The sequence below is a fragment of the Nicotiana tomentosiformis genome, chromosome 7, assembly GCF_000390325.3.
Source record: "Nicotiana tomentosiformis chromosome 7, ASM39032v3, whole genome shotgun sequence".
Lineage (NCBI taxonomy): Eukaryota > Viridiplantae > Streptophyta > Magnoliopsida > Solanales > Solanaceae > Nicotiana > Nicotiana tomentosiformis.
The window spans coordinates 110,944,555-110,968,726 of record NC_090818.1 but is presented as its reverse complement, the minus strand read 5'-3'; the positions used below and the strand labels follow the sequence as shown (position 1 = coordinate 110,968,726).

The 24,172-nt window shown below is 33.7% G+C and overlaps 1 long non-coding RNA gene across 1 annotated transcript; it reads right to left on the bottom strand.

The window, feature by feature from the left end:
• Positions 1–15,325: 15,325 nt before the first annotated feature.
• Positions 15,326–20,099, bottom strand: LOC138895170 (uncharacterized). The gene is made up of 2 exons (XR_011409391.1): positions 19,278–20,099; positions 15,326–15,973 (listed from the first exon to the last, which is right to left on the bottom strand). It is a non-coding gene; the product is annotated as an uncharacterized lncRNA (long non-coding RNA).
• Positions 20,100–24,172: the final 4,073 nt, after the last annotated feature.

Here is a 24,172-nt window from a genome sequence, read left to right as displayed (position 1 = left end):
AACCTTGATTCTAGTGATATACAAATTCGAAATTTTTTCAATTTCCACATATACATTTTGAATCCATTAGAACCCTCTCGAGAGTCATCCACTTTGCTCAAATCTAATTTACTCCGCCCCAAATGGGCCGAAAGACATGTGATCCTTTAGCATGATCAACACTCAAAGAAGTAACCCTGCCTTAACATGACTAATCGAATTCATACTTCGTGCGCACTACATCCTTCAAAATAACAACTTAATCATTCCATGATTTCCGTATTTCTATAAAGTGCCATATAACCCGTATTCAGGAATTTCCTTACTCGAGTCATCCTCGATCTCCATCTCTACAAGTCATAACTGATCCACAAGTATGTTTCCGACCAACTAAAATTTTTACACATAACCATGAAATCAAATTGTTAATAGCAGGCTCCCCCTCTTAGCTTTAAGTTGCAATTATATAAACTTAGAACCCGCAAGGATTTCTCCTTCTCAATTACCATGATCTCGCACCGTTAACCCGCCAAACTTCTCGAAGTCTTTTGTTAAGCTTTTCATGAACATTCTGAATCACCATCTACAGTCACACACCCGACCTCTTACCGGATAGCAAGTAATATTCCTCGTAGAAGCTTCATCAACATCACACCACCGCTAACTGCTCACAGGAGATAACCCACCCGCGGAATTCCTTACCGACATCTTCCAAAGATGTTGCACTAGGTGCAACGACCACGTAATCAGTAAATTCTCCTAAGTTCATGCTCGCCCACCATTTGTATAAGTCTGCACTTTCCCTATCGACATCAACTGAAAGTTCAACAATACCTTCCGAACTCAAGTCATATTATGCCTGAAATGATAATCAGATCTTCAATCTTTCTTCGTACAGTAACCATTACTCCAAATAAAGTCCGTAGGCCAAATCATATTATATCACGATTCCAAATAGTTCTACAGTTCCTCAAGGCGCGCGACTACCCTACCACAGAATCCATATGCTAATCCGCCACTCTTACTTCGGTTAAACCATCTCCTTTAAGCAACTTCTCAATCTCTACTTCTCCTACTTGACCTGCTAGTACTTTAACCACCGCGAAACACTTCCCGTCATGTCTTCCCTCATACTTTGCTGCCCAACTGTTGCATAAAATCAAAATGCATCTCTGTCGCACCTGAACCAATAAAATGTTACCGACTATAAGCCTCTTCGAAGATCATCTTTCTTGAGCCATCAACATTAGAAATGCCCATTCACAACCGCAATTACTACACAATCACTTACTCTTCTTGAGTCCAAACTCATTGACAAGACATGAGAATTTAATTTTTCCCACAATTTAACAACGTGAAAGATCTTTCAAAATATTTACACTCGAGATTGTACGTCACATCAAAACGAAAATAAAGCACCCAATGGCCTTCCTTTACATTTCAAGGAAACACTTCCTGTCACATTCAAATCATCTTAACACATCCTGCAGTTACATCATACTCATCACAAAGCCATTCCACCGCTCATCGAGCTACAAATTCCACTCGTAGGGACATTACCGGACATATGAGTCCAAATGTATAGGTTACAACTAAAGCTACCGAGCCTAAGCTGCGGTCTAAACCTGGCCTCAAGTCCTCCAGACTGGCCCATCACCAAAACATAGGATACACATCTTGAACCTCGTTCATAGAATCCCAAGTCGGCGATGCACAAATGATACCCAAAATCTGACATGTTGTGATGCCGCCTATCTCAATACTAGGCAAGCTGATAACATCAATAACTCCCGATTTCCTTTAAGTTTGAAAACATAATATTTAAATACAATATAAAATCCCACAAATACTGATACGAACACTCCCCAAAACCTGGTATCACTGAGTACATGAGCATCTATCATGAAAATAAGTCTGGAAGAATACAGTCTATAATAGTCTGAGACCAAATACAGTAAATAAGGAGATAGGGAAGGAGAGACAAGGTCTGCGAAATACGGCAGCTACCTCTACATCTTCAGAAAATCAACTGTGCGAGAGAATTAGCACTCGCTATGTCTGGAAACACCTGAATCTGCACACGAAGTGAAGGGTGTAGTATGAGTACAACTAACTCAGCAAGTAATAATAATAAATAAGGAATTGAAGATAGTGACGAGCTACACAATTATAGTTCATTTTCAGTAATTCCAGCAAAGAATAGACATGCTTTCAAATCCAGCATTTTAAGTCAAATCAATTCTATACAGTTCAAGTTCATGTATTCCAGATATAAAATCTTTCAGAAAATTTCACAACAATGATAGATAGCAACTATGTGCAACAATAAATAAAAAGCAAGTACAGCCTCTCAGGATAACAATCACTCACTGGGCTCCCAGCCCTCAGCACTCACACTCAATGGGTACCCGCGCTCACTGGGAGTGTACAGACTCCGGAGGGGCTCCTACAGCCCAAGCGCTATAATCCGCACGTGCTGCACGGATAACTCACGTGCTATAGTATTAATATCTGGATCCGCACGGACAACTTAAGTGCTATAGTATAATATCTGGATCCGCACGGACAACTCACGTGCTGCACGGACAACTCACGTATTGCACGGATAACTCACGTGCTACAGTATAATATAAGAATCCGTACGTACAACTCACGTGCTGCACGTACAACTCACGTACTATAGTATAATATCTCACAATCAGGCCCTCGGCCTCGCTCAGTCATAAATCTCTCCAGTTTCTCGGGCTCTCAACAATCATGAAATCATCCCAAACAACAATGATATGATGCATCAATAATGAACAATAGAGACTGGGAGAAAATAATCAAGTAAACTGTGACCGAGTACAAAATAACAATTAAGCAGATAGTTCAACATAGAGAGCACATAATTATCAACAAGTTATTCAACTTTACAGTTTTTACGAGGCGGATCAAGTCACAATCCCCTCGGTGCACGCCCACATGCCAATGACCTAGCATGTGCGTCACCTCTAAATTAATCACATGATACCAAAATGCGGGGTTTTATACCCTCAGGACAAGATTTATAACTGTTACTTACCTAAAAATGTGAAATTCTTTACTATGCTATATCTTTGCCTCGCAAATCGACCTCCGAATGCCTCGAATCTAGTCACAATAATTTATTTCAGACAATAAAATTTATTGGAATTAATTTCATAAGAAAATATTAATTTTCCATTAAAATTTGAAATTTAGCTCAAAAATCGCCTGTGGGGCCCACGTGTCGGAACCCGACAAAAGTTACAAAATCCGAAAGCCCATTCAACCACGAGTCTAACCATACTAATTTTATCAAAATCCGACATCAACTCGTCCTCCAAATCATCAAATATTATTTTCAAATCCCTAAATTCAAACCCCCGATTTACACCTCAAAAACATGTAATCTAGTCGGATTATTCGATGATAATTCAATATTATGGAGTAGAAATGATCACAAAGGACTTACCTCAAGTTCTCCCGTGAAAATCTCGCTCAAAATCGCCCAACCCGAGCTTGAAATGCCCAAAAATGGCAAAAGCTCGGAACCCCTCTATTTTTGTACTACCTAGGGGTTTTCGCACCTGCGGAAATTTGAACCGCTTCTGCGCAACCGCTCCTGCAGATCTTCCCCCCGCTTCTGCGAAAAATATCGCTTCTGCGATCCCCTACGCGCAGGTGCGCGTCCGCACCTGCGAGATGCCTTCCGCATCTGTGCTCCACAGTCACCAGCCCAGCCTCCGCTTTTGCGATGTCCATTGCGCTTCTGCATGGTTGCACCTGCGATCCAAGTTTCGCAGTTGCAATTGCACCAGAAGGCAGAAACTTCAGATTTTTCTTCTAAGTCCGAATTTGATCCGTTAACCATCCAAAACTCACCCGAGCCTCTCGGTAACCCGTTCGAACATATCAACAAGTTCCATAACATAACACGAACCTATTCGAGGCCTCAAATCATATCAAACAATATCAAAACGACGAATCGCACCTCAAATCAAAATCTATGAACTTTGAACTTTCAAATTTTATATCTTGTGCCGAACCACATCAAATCAATCCGGAATGACTTCAAATTTTGCACACAAGTCATAAATGATACAACGGAGGTATTAAAATTTTTATAATCGGAATCAGACCTCGATATCAAAAAGTCAACCCCCGGTCAAACTTTTTAAAATTCAACTTTCGACATTTCAAGCCTAATTCCACTACGGACCTCCAAATAATTTTTCGGACACGCTCCTAAGTCCAAAATCATCATACGGAACTATTGGAATCATCAGAATTAAATTACGAGGTCGTTTATACATAAGTCAATATCCGATCAACTATTTCAACTTAAACTTCCAACATAAAAATTCATTCTTCCAAGCTAACTCCGAAATACCTTAAAACCAAAACCGACAATTCACACAAGTCATAAATTCTCGTAGGAAGTTATTCAAGACTTCAAATAGTTGAAAGATGCGTAAATGCTCAAAACGACCGGTCGGGTAGTTACATATATATATATATATATATATATATATATATATATATATATAGCATACAAGGCACAAAACTACAATAGTGTTGTGTGTAGTATATACATAGTACTACCCAAACTCGACAGCCTGATCCTATCGAAAGTATTATTTAGTACTTGTATATTTTAAATTTTTCCCGATACAGTAAATCAAACATAAAGGAAACGAAGCACGTCTTTTCATTAAAATTAAGAAACGAAATATCTAGCATGAACCATAGTTGATTTTTGTCTTAAGTTTAACAAAACCAATTTCAACAAAGATCTCAACTTTAAGACATAATTGCTACTCCTCAACAACCAAATAAGCCACCAGACTGCAGAATACTAATTGAGTTCATTAAAAAGGCACATTTAAAGTTAATTTAGAGGTATAATATCACAAGTAAAATGTAAAACATAAAGAGAAGGTTGCTTGACAACTCGAAAATTGTTTCCTTAAGAGAAGTTTGTTGAGTGTTTGTCAATGAATGGCGCGATTAAAATGAGAAAAACACTAAATATGGAAGTCGAATTTATTTAGAGATCTATTTTATTCCTTTTATCAAAATATTCTATAAATTTAGTAGATTTATCCTCAAAAGAACATCATCGATATTTTTCACTATTGGCTTGACATCACTAATTAATTAAGCACATTTTATGATACAAACAGATAAATTTTAAAACTACTCATAATTACCGTGCAATTTTAAATCTACCATGCTTACGACGTAGCTCGTGTGAGATAGAGAGAGAAATTTGAAAGTTACCTAACATCATTATTCTTCAAGCAAAGATAAATTTTTTTTTAATAGGATTATATGCAACATAAAGATCGGTTACAAAATTTACTAAATCAAATTAGCTTTACAAAGAGAAAAATAAAATGAAACTAAAACTTCTAAAAAGATAAATGTTAGCATATTATGTAATCTTCATATAAGTGGATAAGCATAATGTATATCTAATTGATCATACATAATAAAAATAAGGGAAAGAAAAGGAGAAAAAATGATATAAAGGGAGAAATGCATGAATTTTAACATGTTACAAGAGGCAACTGCGAGAATGCAATATGCCTAACATGTTTTGTTTATAAATTAAGGTAAGAATAATTTAAAGCGTTCTTATCGACCCTTTGATCTATGTCGTGAAAAGATCAAAGGGTTGTCATTAGCCCTACTGGTCAAATACAGGAAAATGAGGGATGAATTTCAACCTTGCTTTTTTAGGTCTCGGGCTAGCTTAAACTTCAAACCTGTTTTTTGACTAAAACAATTATATTTTTGTATGTAATTTGCTTTACATTATACCTCAATCTTGTTAACTTTAATGTGAATATTGACGACTCGATCTTTAATTATAGGTCTTATATGTGTAGGAGTCAATCTGAAGTAATTTGAAAATAATACACGCAAGTTTAAGTCAAAACAGAAGAATTTGGAGGGAGTATAATTTTGGCGTCCAGAAGGGTGCAAGGTCCCTCCTAAAATGCAAAAGGCAGCAGAGCACAAAAGTGAGTAATTTTGGGCGACCAGCTTGACCCCAGGCGGCCCCAATAGCGCCCAAGTGCGGGTTTGTCCTATCTTGACTTGGAGTGGGTTATTTCGGCCCTACACACCCCCAACATGTGTAAAAGAGATTCTAAACTTACTTTTTTTTTGAGGGGGAGGGGGGGAGGGGGAGGGTTGGACATTATTTGGAGGCAAGACCATCACGTGGAGCAATTTGGAAGCGAAAACCATTAAGTTCTTCATTGCCTCATATCTTTTATTTTGTAATTTATTTATGCTAAACACTTATATGATTGTTACCATAATTATGAGTAGCTAAGTACTCTATTTTCTAGGATTGTGGTTGTCATAAATATTGACATTTATTAATTACTTCTTTGTTGATTCGAATTATCATCTTTGGTTGTTTCTCTAATTTTGTGCATAATTGTTTAATTGTTTGGCCAACAGTTAAGTTCTATTTACTATCTATGCTATACTTGAAAAAGCCATATCTAGATAACAGTAGAATTAATAAGAGCTTATTTTTGAACCTGTGGTTCGCGCGGTTAGGATAGGTAATAATCTCCAAAAATATGAAAAGAGAATAAAGGCAATTACGTGAAGATTCTAATTACATGTGTTGGAGGGTCTTTATACTTAGGAAGTTCATCCCCAATCAGAATTGCTTAGAATTTGATATTGCTATTTTATAGAATATATCTCCATCTTGAATTCTCAACATCTTTGTATAATTGTATTATAAAAGCTTATTATAACCGTGTATATTGAATATGAATTGAAAAACATTCTACTAAATAAAACCTAGCTTGTGATTTTAGTTTGATATGGTATTACGAATCTAATATCTATCTTTATTTATCTTTTTTTTTTTTAAATGTAACTGCTACCTTTTATGCATGACAAGCATCTTTAAGGCTTCATCAATGGATCCACACCATGTCCAACCCTAGCTATGTGAATTGAATACTACAGACCAACTCATTATGAGCTTTCTTATTTTCTCTCTTTCGAAAAAAGAAAAAACTTCATATATTATTATGAGTTTGAACACCCTCAAAGTAATTTGATGTGCCTTGAGAGTTGCTTCGTCTTATCCTTGAATTCGAATACTAAAATCCTGAATCATTATATGGAAATTCAGAATTTAAAGCAAAATGACCTCACAGTAACACAATATCTTCAAAAGGAGAAGCTCAGATGAACTTGTGATTGCATGAAGGCTATTATATATGCTTGTTAGATTTCAATATTTAATGTTTCACCCACAAGGCACTACAACAAATTTCATTATCAGTGATTAATTATTCTGTCACCTAAAATTCATATTTCGTCACAGAATGCTTTTTGTGACGAATTTTTTTTTGTCAAACTTTCGTCTCTAAAACACCGTCACTAATAGTATGCAACGACAACTTTATGTTTCGTCACTAAATAAAGTTATATTAACTACAAAATCTGTTTTTTATCTCCAAATACATAGTATTTTATGATGAACTTGTTTGTCATAAAAAGTGTAAAACTTTTGTAGTTAAAAGCATTGTGTCGTCGCTAAAAAGATCTTTAATACTAACAAATCTATTTTGTCATTAATTATCATTTTAATTGGTGACGATGTCTATTGTCTTTAAAGCTATGCATAATTTGTAGTTAAAAGAATGTGATTTTGTCACTAAATGGTTATGCTTTATGTACAAAAGAAAAGTTTCGTCTCTAAATAGATAAATTAGCGACAAATTTATTTGTCCGAGAAGGAAACAATTTCGTAGTTGAAAACTATTTTTGTGTCTCGACAAATGATACTATTAGTGATAAGACTAATTTGTCATTATATAGTCTTAATTAGTGACAATTTCAATTGTCATTAAATATTAAGTTAATTTGTAGTTAAAATATATTTATATTATTAATATGAAGGCCATTTCAGGAGAAATAATTTTTTGTTACTAAATGTTTTTTTGCGAGAAATTGCATATATATATTTATCGCTTTGTAATCGCACTATTCAACACTGTAGTTAAATAGTTTGTTATTAGTTTCATGTCTATTCAGTTTTTTAAAATTAGCTTATGCAAATTTAAAACATCACAAAAATAAAATAGAAAACGTAATACCAAAAATTCATACAAAATCAGATACTAATACATCTATAATTATTGTAAGATAAACATGTGACTACAAATTCATTGAGTAAATAAAGTAAAATAACTAAAGCATAAAAAGTCTAATTGAAATACATGAACAATGGTAAACTAAAAAAGACAAGCATGTTGCTTCCTCATGTGCCAATGCAGCGTCCCTTATCTACAAACTTCCCAGACAATTTTTAGACCTTCGTATACCTGTGTGTAAAGAAAAAAATTTATAAATACTTTTGATTTCATTATTTTAAATAAAATATATCTTCAAACAGAAGTCATAAAACTAACTTTAATTAGTGAATCAATAATAATAAAATAAGAAAGAGATAGTAACTTCTATACAAAATCGTTAACTATACAATATACCCTACATCAAAAAATTTGAAGAACAAAAAAAGTATTTTAGAAAAAAACCCTATATCAATAGAAATTTACCTCCTCATCAAAAGAATATCAAGAATTCCTTCCTTAAACCATAAATTAAGGCCCTCGATTATAACAAAAGACGATTTTCTCAGCAAAGGATTGTGGAGTTGCTCCTTGTGTTATTCAACTCCTGCATATAAACTAAAAAATAGAACATTGGTAAATGTTGTTAGAAAATTTTATTAGGTAGAGAAATTAAGAAAGTCAAAACCAAAGAGAGGAGTTGGTTTACCTGGTTATAGAGGTCGGGGATGATGGCACCTGCGATAGTTGGATGTGGATGGCCATTAGTTGGGATAACAGAAAGCAATTGGGAGAAAAAGAAGAAGAAGTAGAAAATAAATGGTACGAATTTCTCCTTCTTATTGGAGTCTATGTAGTTGTATTAGAGTTGGATACCTCAAACTTATCTAAGTAGGAGATTGTTCGTGGTTTATAGGGCGGGAATGGATGAGAGAGGGAATTTTACACGAAAATATTGGAGGGAAGATAAAATAATTGAAAGTTAAATTTTGTTATTTTATCTTCCCTCCAATATTTTCATGTAAAATTCCCATAATTATGACTTCCTTAAATATTGAGATAAATTGTTTTTCGCGTTAATTCTTACCAAATATAATGATGGAATTATGGCCAATTATTCTGAAAAAATAATTCAAAGTTATACAACAGAACTACGATAAAATTTTGTTGTAATAGCTTTTTACGAGATAAATATTTTATTTATTGCAAGGGATTAGCGACGAATTTTCCCTCATAATTTTAATAAATTAGATGTGGCCGATAAATTTACGTCAAGAAATAATCAAGACGGCAGATATTGTAACAAGTATAGTATTTTATTTAAATGTTATAAATATTACAGTCTCTATAATTCCTCCGATTCTTCTTTTTAAGGATATAAAATAATTTTAGAGACCTTTGAACTTGATCTTGAGTCTATATGGTTGTCACGAATGATAATCTTGAATTCAGTGAACAAATAACTTGCATTCGCATTCCTTGAATCTTAATTTATGCTTAGTTCTTAAGTGTGAGCTTGATCTCTCTTGTGTCTTGTCTAGTATCCCTTCTTGCATTTTTATTAAGTACTCTTTTATTTTTCTTTCTTTCTTTTTCATTGATTTATTCTTTCAAAATTTTCAAGGTCATATTAAAATTACTTTTCTTATTCTGTCACTGTAAAATTTTATATAATTAAATTAAATGTGTATATAAAATTAGTAACAACAGAGGATGTAGCATATAGTTAATGAATTTTGACTCATCCTAACTTTTTCGGCACAAAGTATAGATATATGTAAATCGTAAAAATTTATTATCTAAACAAATTAATTTTGAACCTATAATTTCAAAAAAATAATAATAATGGATTCAATGGCAAGAATTTAAAGTTTGAAGCCATGAAATTATATCTAAGAAATATATCTTCATAAATAGTGCATCAATCTTCTTGAAATCCTGAATTCACCCTAGTCCTAACAATCTCTAATGTAAATATATAAAAAAATATATTGAACGAAGTTATAATTTTGTCCAATCTAACACATTATTTTAAATCGGTAAAAACAATGAAAGACAAATATATACCACTTTATTTTTTCAAAAAAAGAAAAACTTACATTCGCTTTTGTTTACCCTAAAAAATGGGTAACAATTAAATTTGTTAGTGGTTTTAATGATACATGGGTTAATTCAATACAAACGATAAATTGCGTTAGATTAAACAGATAAAGGACGTAATAAATTATCAAACCAATCAAGATGAGTGATCCCGAACTTAGTAACAGCTTAATGAAATGCCTGCCTTCGATCCCGGTCTTACGTTACTGATGATTTGATGAACAAAAGTAAGAACTATGAATAACAGAGAAAATAAGATTATATTGTCTGGATGTGCGTGTTACTATGTCTCTAATGAATAGTCATACCCTCTTTATATAATATGGGAGTTTTACCCTACGTACAATTACATAAAAGGTAAAAATCTCATGTTTAACTAATCGTCGGTTCTCTGCCAATACGTGCCGAGATTCACGCCCTAACATCCGGCTGGTCACGGATATCACAGTCTTTTGTTGGCCGTGCTCGATTATCTAGTAATGCTCTCTGAGGCCTTACCAGATATTTATCTAGTTGTTAAAAATATTTATCATTTACTCTATGAGTTCTATCTTTGTTGTCTAATTGAATAAATTTTGATTTTAAAAATACTAGAATGGGTAATTAAGTTAATTGATTATGGTTGGCTTGCTTGACAATGGTGTATGGCGCCATCACAGCCTTAATGGATTTTGGGTCGTGACATGACAGTTCCGGTAGGTCCGTATCATGATTTGGGACTTGGGCGTATGCCCGAAATTTAATTTGGAGGTCCCTAGCTCAAGTTATGACCATTAAATGAAAACTAGTAATTTAAAGGCTTAAGATTTTCAAATTTGACCACAGAGTTGACTTTTTGATATCGGAGCCGGAATCCGATTCTGAAAATTGGAATAGCTCCATTATGTCATTTATGACTTGTGTCCCAAATTTGAAGTCATTCTAGATTCATTTAATATGTTTTGGCACGAGATTTGCAAATTGAAAAGTTTAAAACTCAAAAGTTCGAATCTAGGTGTGAATTATAATTTCAGCATTGTATGACGTGATATGGGACCCTCAGTAAGTTAGTATTATGTTACGGGACTTGTTGGTATATTTAGACGAGGTTCTGAGTACCCCGAGTGTGATTCAGATCGAAATTAGATCAAATTGTAAATTTAAGCAAATTCTGAAATTTTGCTGCCTCTGATGTAATCGCACCTGCGAGGGTCTTGGCCGCAGGTGCGATGCCACAGGTGCGACGGAAATTGCGCAGATGCTAGACTGGGCTGGCCTGGGGTCTTCGCAGGTGCGACAATGTTGCGCAAAAGCGGATGTCGCATGTGCGAGAGGAATGTCCGCATATGTGGAACTTCACCCGGCAGCCTGGCATCGTAAATGCGAGTCCGCAAATACGGAACTTTTATCCGCAGATGCGAAAATGACTAAGCAGAGCCCATAAATTCGGAAGTCGCCATTTTTACTCATTTTTTAGTTTTAAGTCTCTAATTTGGGCGATTTCAAAAGGAATTTTCACGACTTTGAAGTGTGTAAGTGTTCTATAACCAAAAGTGTTTATATTTCATAAATCCATGTCTATATTCATCACTTATTTCGGATTTAGATGCAAGAAATTAGAATTTTTGTATCCAAAAATATAAAATGAGGATTTGAAAGCCAATACGATGTCAGAATTTGGTAATTTTTGTATGGTTGAACTCGTCTCGAAACGGATTTTCGGATTTCATAAGTTTTTTCGAGATTCGAGACGTGGGCCCCACTGTTGATTTTTGAGATGAATTTCGGATTTTAATCCAGAAAATTAGCAAATTCATATGAAATTAATTCCTACGATTTGTATTGAGTATATTTAATTGTTTATGACTAGATTTGAGGATTTCAGACACAAATTCGCGAGGGAAAGGTTTATTGAATTTTTGAATTTGGTTGCAAGCGAGGTAAGTGTCGTGGTTAACCTTGACTTGAGGGAATAGAACCCGTAAATTATTTGTTATGTGAGATGCATGCATATGACGTATAGGCAAGGTGACGAGTGTCTATACGTCGTCAAATTAATTGTTTGCATAATTACTTAAAAAATCATAAATTATTTTAAATCATGAATTAATTATTATATTAATTGTTTCACTCATGTTCCTTGTCAAATATTAATTCTTGAATTCCTGCAATAATTGTCACATGCTTATTTGATCATTATTCGTGAAATTATTATTCATTTAATTATTGATGAATATTTTGGAAGGTGAATCTAGTATTTTGGTATTGAATTGATTGATAAGTGTATATCCCCGCACTTAAATACTCTTCCGAATTTATATTATTATTTTCATAATAAGGAAGAGTGTAAATCACGAAGGGTATTGTCGTGCCATCTGTGAGTGTAAAAGCACGAAGGTTGTTGTCGTGCCAATTGTGAGTGTAAAAGTACGAAGGGTGATGCCGTGCCAAATGAGAGTAAAAGTACGAAGGGTGATGCCGTGCCAAATGAGAGTAAAAGCACGAAGGGTGGTGTCGTGCCATTTTTATATTATCAATTGCTCATTTTATTGTTGATACATTAATTGGCTGCTAAGTGACACTTCTCCTGCTGAAATTATTATATTCTTCCCTTTCGCATGTTCCCGCCCAATTTATAAATTGTTATTTATTGTATTATTGTTACTTCGTATTTGTATATAATTGTACAAATTATTTATGTACGTGTCTTGTCATAGCCTCGTCACTACTTCGTCGAGGTTAGGCTCGATACTTACCAGTACATGGAGACGATTGTACCGATACTGCACTCTACACTTCTTGTGCAGATTTCGGAGTTGGTCCCAGCGGCGTACCGTAGATTTGCCCGGATACAACTACCAGTGGAGACTTGAAGTATAACTGCAGAACGTTCGCAGTTCTAAAGTCCCCTTCTATATTGTCTTAGATGTGTATTATATTTCAAACAACTTGAATTTTATTCAGACCTTTATTTGTATTTTTTCTAGAAACTCATACACTTGTGACTCCAGTTCTAGGATGGTATTTAGACATTGTTATTAATATGGATTATTTACTACATTTCAGACCTTACTTCCGCATTTGTTTACTTGGTATTAATTAATTTAAAATTTTGTTAAAATGACCAATTATATTCTATTAACTTGCCCAACAAGTAAAATATTAGGCGTCATCACGATTCCGAAGATGAGAATTTCGGATCGTGACAAAGGGGGTTTGAGTTTCTCGAACTTGATAATTTTTATAAGATGGTTATTTCAATCACAAGTGAAATTAGTCGTAAAGAAGTAAGTATATGTATCATGCATGCATAAACTTCAGATTTATAGTTAAATACGAAGTATGAGTTTTCGATTTTGAACTACACATTTTTTTTGTAGCCCATTATTGCATGATTCAACTACAAAGTTAAGTCGTAGCCATTTAAAATTACATATTTTGTGACAAAATTTTATTGTGACTGAATTGTAAATTAAATAGAGACAATAAAATAATTGTCACTAATTGCTTGCACTATTAGTGACAAAAATTAAGGTCACAATTAAATATAAAATTTTATCGCTGAAGTTTACAATGTTTAACTACAAATTCTAATTCGTCATTATTACAACAATATATATTTTGTGACGAAAATTTTTCGTGTCCAAAAGTTAAATAGTTCTAAGACAAATAATGGTTCGTCACTAATTGAGTACATCATCAGTGACAAAATAATTTGTCATCAATAACTTTAAATTTGTGGCTAATATTACTCAATAAATAGCGCCAACTCATTTTTTGGTGGGAAACTTTAATGGACGAAACTTTGCTACGAATTTTTATGTTTCGTCACTAAAAGTATGTGATTCATATATTTAAAGATAAATTATTATTTTTGTCACGAACACTGAACAATTAGTGACAAATTTTGTATCGTAACTAATAATTTCGTAGCTGAATTTCACATTTGTTGTAGTGAGGTCATATATATATTGTTTGTGGTAAATAAAATATTACCACCCAAGCTCATGACATGCACGTATTGTCCGCTTTGGCTCAATGAATCTCATGGATTTATTCCTTGGACTACGCTATTATATACCGAGGCAAAAAATATTCATACCTGTGAACTTATGGTGTGTCTTATAAAGCTCTCCACTCTTCTCTCTCATTTCGATTGGGATTTGCCTAAAGTGATATGTGCACCTTTCTTCAGAAGCTTGCCAGCCTAGAAGCATGTTAATCCTGCTTGACCCGCCCATGAACGTTACATTAACCCCCTTGGAACTCAGCGTCCTTGTTGAGGTTTGCCCCACCACTATACTTAAGGAGAGTCGGTCTCTGATACCATATTCATCATGACCCAAGCCATAGAACATATTGCTAGCATCGAGCCAAAAAGTGTGCCTACCATATAAATTTGTTTGAAGGCTTATAAAGCTCTTTAATTTACTTTTCTCTTTGTTTTTTATGTAGGATTCGCCTAATTAAGGTGACACGTGCATCACTTCTTTATAAGCTTGCCAACCTAGAAGCATATCCCTTCTGCTTGACCCGCCCTTCGTCATTGGCGTCACGTAAAAGGAAACAAAAAGAAAGATGATATTACACAATAGTCATTTAAACGGGAAGAGAATCAAACCATGTTGATAACTAAAGTGTGAATATTTTCGTATTCTAATTATATTAATATTGTTTGACATTTTAACTAATACGTTGAGTTTCTTAATCATTATTCACTTTTATTTATGTCCTCTAGTATTAATTTAAAAGTTTTACGTACAATAGTAATGTTGAGATTAGGAACCCTAACATGAGAGCAAACGAGTTGATACTCACAAACACAAATAAAAAAGAAGTATCGGATAATGTGCAGAAGTCAAACACAAGTACAAATGAGAACAAGTCTCAATTAGGTCGCAAAGTGAGGTCAAGATCACATGCCCAAAATGAATATGCTATAGTGGCCCAATGTTTATGTGAGAAGGTGCCCAAGCCACATGTTTTAGTCCAGTCTAATTTTTTTGACATTGTGGATACAACTGGAAACAATTCACATTTTCCAAAATATTCCAATTTACCCGTTAAATAATTTTGTATATATCCTATCTGTACATAGTACAAATAAATTAGTAGCCCATAAAACTTAGACAGGTGAAGAGACATAGCTGTACTACATAGCTGTATTTTTATTTTCTTATTCATATAATACTTGTATATAACACAACACTGTACAAAGATAAACAATCAATAAAAAAAGGAAATCTTTTCTCCTAAAATCTAATATGGTATCAGAGCAACTTTGAAACATCATTCTTCGCTCAGCTTTTGTTTTCATTCCTCTTTTCAGTCACTTTTTCAGTCATTTTTCTGTTTTCCTCTCATCAATGGCACCTTCATCCTCTTCTGAACAAGTCAACGTAGGTTTGGAATCTGCAACCACTATCATCAACAATGCATCCAATGTCATCACTGATGCTTCTCATCCATTCTACATACACACATCAGATTCACCAGGAATGGTTCTTGTCAACTATGTATTTGATGAAAAGAGCTATGCTGGATGGAGGAGAGCAATCGTTATCACGCTTTCGGCAAAGAACAAATTGGGTTTTATAGATGGGAGCCACCCAGAACCAGACATGAACTCAAAGCACCTCAAGGCTTGGAATAGGTGCAATGACATGGTAATCTTTTGGCTCTTGAACTCTCTTTCTAAGGAAATTACAGAAAGTGTTATCTATTCAAAGTCAGCTAGAGACATTTGGAATGAGCTTGAGGATAGGTTTGGGCAATGCAATGGAGCCCAACTTTATCAACTGCAAAAAGAACTGAGTGATTTAGTTCAAGGAAACTCAGATATAGTAGGTTATTATACCAAAGTAAAGAAGATCTGGGATGAGTTGGATACTTTGAACACATGTGTCAACTGTTCTTGCAAGTGTTCTTGTGGAGGAAAAGAAAATATAGTAAAATTTCTACAAGATGGGAGATTAATTCAGTTTTTAATGGGGCTTAATGATGCTTATGCCCCTAGTCAAAAGTAACATACTTATGATGAACCCTCTCTCCACAGCCAATCAAGCTTACTCCCTTTTGATCCAAGATGAGAAACAAAGAGAGATTCACACTAAAAATCATTCCCTAGAGTTTGCTTTCATGGTTTCAAACCAAAGCTTCACCAACCTAAGAACTAGAAATACAGAAGAAAAATTCAAAGAAAGATTTGAAGGAAGAAAAACCAACCAGATCTGTAGCTATTGCAAAAAACCAGGACACTCAGTTGAAAAATATTATAGGATAGTTGGTTTTCCATCAAACTTTAAGTTTACTAAGTCCAGAAAGTTTCAAGGGGGTATTCACAGTAATGCAACCATGACAGAAGAGAATGCTATGCACTCAATGAATGGAGGGGAAATCAACACAACAGGGAAGGCGCGCAATCACACAAGAGCAGTTCACCCACCTCTGCCAACTACTTCAACAGGTCAAAACTGGACAACAGGGAGATCAGATTTCTGAAGCAATTGCTTCTGTCAACTGTGCTGGTATACCTAAAACAATAACCACAACTGATTTTAATTGCCTCTCATTTTTTTCTTATTTTTACCCTCAATCTTGGATTATAGACTTAGGGGGAACTGAACATATGACATATGATTATTTAGTGCTTTTTGACATTCAAACTCTGTCTATGGACCTTTATATCTATCCTCCAAACTCACAGAGAGTGAAAGTCAGTCAAGTGGGACATGTTCATATTCTGCATGGTCTTACCATAACAAATGTGTTATTTGTTCCAGAATTTAGGCTGAATCTTTTATCTGTCCACAAAATCACTAAACAACTATCTTCCAATCTAATTTTTTCTTCTATTGATGTGACTTTGCAGGGCCCTTCAATGAAGAGACCAGTGATAGTTGGTAAAATCAGGAATGAAAATTATTTGCTTAACCCTACCTCTTCACTTAATTTTTAATCAAAATTTGGGACACAACTCGTTAATCGACTTTCTTCAGTTTGTAATAATCTAGGTGATAGGATAGTTTCTCAGTCAGTTTCTTGTTCTGTTAATCTACCAAATGATGGAAGTCTATGGTACAAACGTTTGGGGTATATACCTTTATCTATTATGGAAAATCTTTCCAAATTTCAGTTTCAATCTCTGTCTAAATTTCAAGTTCCATGTGATGTTTATTTTCAAGCTAGGCAATCTAAGCTACCATTCAAATCTAGTGAAATTTCTTCTAAGTCTATTTCCAATTAATCCACATTGATATTTGGGGACCCTATAAAGATTCAACTCATGAAGGATATAAATATTTTTTAACTATAGTAGATGATTATAGTAGAGGAAATTGGACTTATATTCTCAAAACCAAGAACAATGCTTTTCCAGTTTTAAAATTTTTTCTAACAATGGTTCACAGGCAGTTTTGGACCAAACTTAAGGTCATTAGATCAGATAATGCCTTAAACTGGGTTCTAGCACTTCCATTCCAGAAGTTTTCTCCACACATGGCATTCTTCACCAAACATCTTGTGCAGCTACACCACAAAAATATGATGTGGTGGAATGCAAACACAAACATTTGTTAGAAATATATAGGGCACTACTTTTTCAATCCAGTGTTCCTGTTACTTACTGGGAAGATTGTCTTTTAACTACAACTTACCTTATAAATAGGTTTCCTTCAAAGATTTTAAACCAGAAAACTCCATATGAAATTCTTTTCCGAAAGAAAGCTTCCTATGAGCATTTAAAGTGTTTTGGTTGCCTTTGTTATACTACAACCTCACCCACACATAGATCAAAACTTGATCCAAGATCAGTTACATATGTATTTTTAGGTTATCCTTTTGGAAAAAAAAGTTACAAACTTTTGGATCTCACAACAAAAAGAATTTTTGTCTCTAGGAATGTAAGATTTTATGAGGATGTTTTTCCATTTTCTATCCCAATTCCTAATTCACCTATATTTCCTACCGAACATCCTGGACTTAACTCACTTTCCTTAGATTCTTCTTCAGTCATTCATCAGTCATCTTCTGTTTCTCAGCCATCTTCTATACCAATCTCTAGTCCTATCCAGGTTCCTAATTCACCTGTTTCAAATTCTCATTTTCATCTCTCTTCACACTCTCCTGCATCACCTTACCATTCTGTCAACTTTCAACCTACACAATCTGAAGTAAGGAAGTCACTTAGAACTCCCACAGTTCCATCATATTTGGAAGATTATGTGTGTAATACTGTCCACTTGACTGATGTAACATCTTCTTGTTTTACAATATCTTTAACACCTAATGTTCTACCTTTCACTACCCTTTCAGCCACTAATCAACATCTACTAAACACCATTTCCCATATTATAGAACTTAGTACCTACAATTAAGTTGTTGTACACCCAGATTGGCAAGAAGCAATGGCTAAAGAATTTGAGGCCCTAAAAGCTAATAAAACTTGGGAGGTAGTTGAATTACCTGAGGGAAAGAAGGCTTTGCCTTCCAAATGGGTATACAAAGTAAAACACAAATCAGAAAGAAGTATAGAAAGTCTTAAGGCAAGATTTGTTATAAGGGAAGATGTTCAAAAAGAGGGAATTGATTTCACTGAAACATTTTCACCTGTCGTTAAGATGACTATTGTGAGATGTCTTATGGCTATTGTAATTATAAGGGGATGGGATCTATTTCAATTGGATGTTAATAATGCTTTTTTACATGGTGATTTACAGGGGAAAGTTTACATAAAAATTCCAGCAGGAATGTCTAGTCCTAGTCCTAAACATGTTTGCAGGTTAAAGAAATCACTTTATGGGTTGAAGCAAGCATCCCTATAATGGTATGCACGGCTGACCGCAGCCCTTAACTTCAAAGGATACTCTCATTCTCTTAATGATTATTCATTGTTCTTCAAAAGGACAGAACATGAAATTTCTATTCTTGCTGTCTATGTTGGCGATATTTTGTTAAAAAGAGATGATCCTATTGAATTGTTCAATCTTAAGTTTTTTCTTGATTCTGAATTCAAGATTAAGGATCTTGGACATACACATTTTTTTCTTGACATGAAAATTATAGAGAAAAATAAGGACTAATAATCAGTCAGAGGAAATTTACCTTAGAACTTCTTTATAAGTTTAGAGTAATTGATTTGAAGCCGGTGTTTTCACCTCTCGATCCAACATGTAAACTTCAAACAGATTCTGGCCAGTCATTTTCAAATCTAACTCTCTACCGTTGTCTTCTCGGCAAGCTAAATTTTTTAACACACACTCGACCAGATTTATCTTTTTCTGTTCAGCGATTAAGCCAGTACATGCAGTGCCCAAGGCAATCTCATTTTGATGTCGCAATTCATTGTCTTCGATATTTGCTTTCAGATCTAGGACTTGGCTTGTTCTTGAATTCAGATCCTTCAATCGATTTGCTTGCTTTCTCCGACTCCGACTGGGGATCTTGTCCGGATTCTCGGCGATCTATCAGCGGGTATTACATCAGTCTTGGTGGATCACCGATTTCTTGGAAATCCAAAAAACAACCTTTGGTGTCTCTTTCTTCCACAGAAGCGGAATATCGATCAATGCGTTGAGTCGTAGCTGAAGTCACCTGGCTTGTTCGTCTTTTGGAGGATCTCGATGATGTTCCTTCTCTTCCAATCACAGTCCATTTCGATAGCCAGGCGGCGATCCATATCGCCAAAAATCCGGTATTCCACGAACGCACGAAACACGTGGAATTAGATTGTCATTTCGTGAGACAATAATTCCTTGCCAGACTCATTTCCTTATCTTTTGTGCCTTCCACTTCTGAAATCGCTGATGTCTTTACAAAGGCACTGCCTGGGCCTCTTCATCGTACCACGATTCACAAGTTAGGAGTGGTTTCTCACCCCTCCAACTTGAGGGGGGTGTTGAGATTAGGAACCCTAATATGAGAGCAAACAAGTTGATACTCACAAACACTGATGAAAAAGAAGTATCAGATAATATGCAGAAGTCAAACACTTGTACAAATGAGAACAAGTCTCAATTAGGTCACAAAGTCGGGTCAAGATCACATGCCCAAAATGAATATGCTATAGTGGCCCAATGTTTATGTGATAAGGAGCCCAAGTCACATCTTTTAGTCCAGTTCGCTTTGCTTGACATTGTGGATACAACTGGAAACAATCCACATTTTCCAAAATATTCCAATCTACCCGTTAAATAATTTTGTATATATTTTATCTGTACATAGTACAAATAAATTAGTAGTAAGCCCATAAAACTTAGACATGTGAAGAGACACATAGCTATGTTTTTATTTTCTTATTAAGATAATATTTATATATAACACAACACTGTACAAAGATGAACAATCAATGAAAAAGGAAATCTTTTCTCCTAAAATCTAACATGCCCCGGTAAAAATCAATTTTTTTTTAAATCAAAGTTTATTTTAGTTTACTCCTGTCCGAAGAAACAATATGTAGTGGTACTATGAGTCCGTAGAGATTTTGTCAACTAACTGAGATATTTTGATAGTCCTCAAATTATCCACAAATTTTCCCAAAATTTTTTTAAATTCATGTCTATGAAAATCGATCCCTATGATCAAAGTTATATACTCTATATAGGGCTTATTCACACAAGTAATAAAAAATATACGAAAGCTTAAGAATATTATTTTCGAGCACTAGAAAGAAACCCATTCTTAAGGTTAACTATTATGTGTAATATATAAGATTGATATCTTAACCAAGATTTACAAATGTTTAACTTTATTGGATCATCTTCCAGTGCAAAAAGCTAACATATGTGAAACTACAGGTTCTCTATAGTTGCAAGAATTTTAGAAATATACATATATTGACAAAGAAATAACTTGACTTTAATTAAGTGAAATTCAAGTCAAATCATGGTATGAATTTATTCATAAATCTAATAGATAATTTCAAGAATGGTCAATATTATATATTGGTACACCTATTAACTATGAAGGGAATATTACAAAAAATCTAATAGATAATTCACATCTCTACAAACAATAAACTATTGACCAAATTTTGATTTATGAATTTTTTTCAAATGTAGGGAATAACATTATTAACAATACAAAGAGCCATAACAACTTACCTAATCCTGGTAATTTATTCTCATCCGTCTTAAACAAAAATCTTTCTTCTCAATTTATTTATCTATATATACCTCTCAATATTTTATCCTCCAAACCACATTGCTTCTCAATCCATATTCTTGATTTTCTCTTCAAATATCTCTATTTTCTATCTTGAAATGGCTTCTTTAGCCGAAAACAATTGTCGTGCTATAATTCAGTACGTGCCACCAGTCAATGGCATCACTCAAATAGTGGTATGTTACCTTCTAACTAAAATTAGTGTCATAAGTCAAATGTTTTTGATTTTTTTGTTCGGATAATAGAGAAGTTCTCATATAAAACACACAAGGGTTATCTTGATTGATTTTTAAAGAAAATTTAAATAAGTCAAAATTTTAAAGAACTGATAAAAAAGAAAATCATTTTCCGCCTTCATTTATTTTCTAATATTTTATAATTTTGTGTGCATTATTTACAGTCTCTACAAAACCAACAAACCGCAGAATTGATGATAGTAGCACCCACTCCAATATCAACTCATCAAGCGGGGACAACTGTAAGATTCCTAAAACTTTGTTCCATTCGTTTTCCTCTTTTTTGGTTTCTTAATTTCCTTTTGTTATCCTTAATTTGCATTTGTTTTCTGCTATAGTTATGCTTTGATTTTTTATTTTTAACAATAGTCCTTGGGCATTTCTCTACACTTGTGGCATTTGAATGTGGTTCTTTTAGTCGCGTCCCATTTAGTTGTCACATAACCAAAAATAGTTAGTTAAAATACTTATCATTTTAGAAAATAAAAAACGAATTGATTTTTCCATCTTTACGTTGTGAAAAAGAGATTAACATAGTGAAAACAAGAACAGTAACAAATTGACATCAAAGAATAAATAAGAACAATTTAGTCAGATTATCCTTTTTAATTAATGTTTTCTTCATATACGTGCACAAGACAAACATGACAAATAAAAGAAGAAGAAATTAATTTAAACACAAACATTATTGTTTTAGGTTTTTGGAAAAGATCTATTAAAATTTCCTCGATATCATATGGGGAAGTCGACTAAAATGTTTGTTTTTTTTTCCTTTGTAAAATGATGTTTTCTTATGTCGAAAAGAAGTCGGAAAATCATGTTATATCAGATCTAAAAAGTCATTATTGTTAATTTCTATTTTGACTAAAAAGAATGATACATGTAGATTATTGTAATTAGGACTGGGATTCTTCTTCTTGTAGGTGGTTTTGTTGAGGGTGGTCAAAATAGTAATTATAGCAGTTGACTAGATTTTTAACGAAAAAGAAAGGTTGACTAGATATGTATCGTGGAATATTAATTTCAATATCAATACATAATTACAAAAATCTAATAGATAATCTAATAAACTAAATTAATATATAATGTTATTTATAAATTTGCCATGCTTCTCAGAAAAGTTATATTTGGACTCATTCTTGTATTTTCGATATGTTTCTCAGAAAAGTTATATTTGGACTCATTCTTGTATTTTCGATATGTTTTCACATAGATAGAGAGCCAACTTTATTTTTTTTGTATATTTGGACATTTAGCGAAAGTTTTTCAAAGACTTTTTGTTTTTGTTTTTGAAATATAAACTCTATGGAGATTAAACGTTGTAGATATGAATAAAAATATGACTGAGCTTTATTTAAAAAAAATCGTATATACATGGTTCTTTTCTATGAATTATATAATAATGATTGATAATCATTATTTTGTGCGGATTATAGAAAATACTTCTCATATATAACATGATTCTGAAAATTGCATGAACAAAACAATCATCGAGTATAAGAAAAAAATACCTTGTCTCTTTTTTTTCTTAAAAAAAAAATTGTTTGTTAATTCTTTTATGGATTCGGAGAAAAGAAAGAGTTGCATAGGATAAGAACTGAATATTGGCACTTGAGAGAGCAAATTCTACCATCATCTTACCATTCGATTCTCTTTGTTGGTCTATTAAGCAAAAATAATACTCCTCTCCCCATTTTTAAGTGGCCCTATATTTTTATTCATTGTTTCCCAAACGAACAACATATTTTTCTTTATTGAAAAATAATTTAACCGTAAACTTCTTATTTTATATATTTTTTATTCGTTTATCCTCGCAAAACTATAAAACTTTGCAGATTGATCAACCAATGATATTGGTACCAAAACAACTTGCTGGGAGGAAGAGAAGGCTAGTTACTGGCCGAATCATAGGCTATACTCCTGCTAGCTTCATCATTGTACCTTGTAAAGGTGAACCTAACCATTACACCATTAAACTAAATAAGGTTAGTACATTTAGTTATTAAGATTATTTTTCTGTAATAATGTAAGATTTTCTCAAACATATTATAATTATGAGACAATAATTTTCATTAATATTTTGTTATGGATTCAAATAATAGAAAGGAGAAGAACCAAGTGGTGATCCCTATGGACTGAATCACAAATACTATGATTTGCTGCATGGATGGCAAGCTGAAACGAGAATACGTCGAAATGGAAAAGTTGAAGCGGTAAATAATTCATATTTTTCATGTTCCAAACTCGTATGAAATGAAGTTGCAACTATTTCATCTGTCCTCGGGGTATACGCAGGATTTTTGATAAGCAGGGTCAAAATTTAAAAAAATGAATGAATGAATGAATCACTATAATGAAAAATGATGTCATTTTTTATATTAATACCCAATTTTTTCATTTTGTATACTATCTATATATACATATTTAATAAAAATTCTGATGAAGCGATGTCACGTGACACCACCTGCCGGAAGGTGTATTCGTTCGTTGTGTCCCCTAATTGATGTGAAACTTTTTCCTTTAGTAAAACATCATCACACAAATTGGACAGAGGGAGTAGTACACTCGGCTTCTCTAGAGTTCTATAATCTACCATTTTCT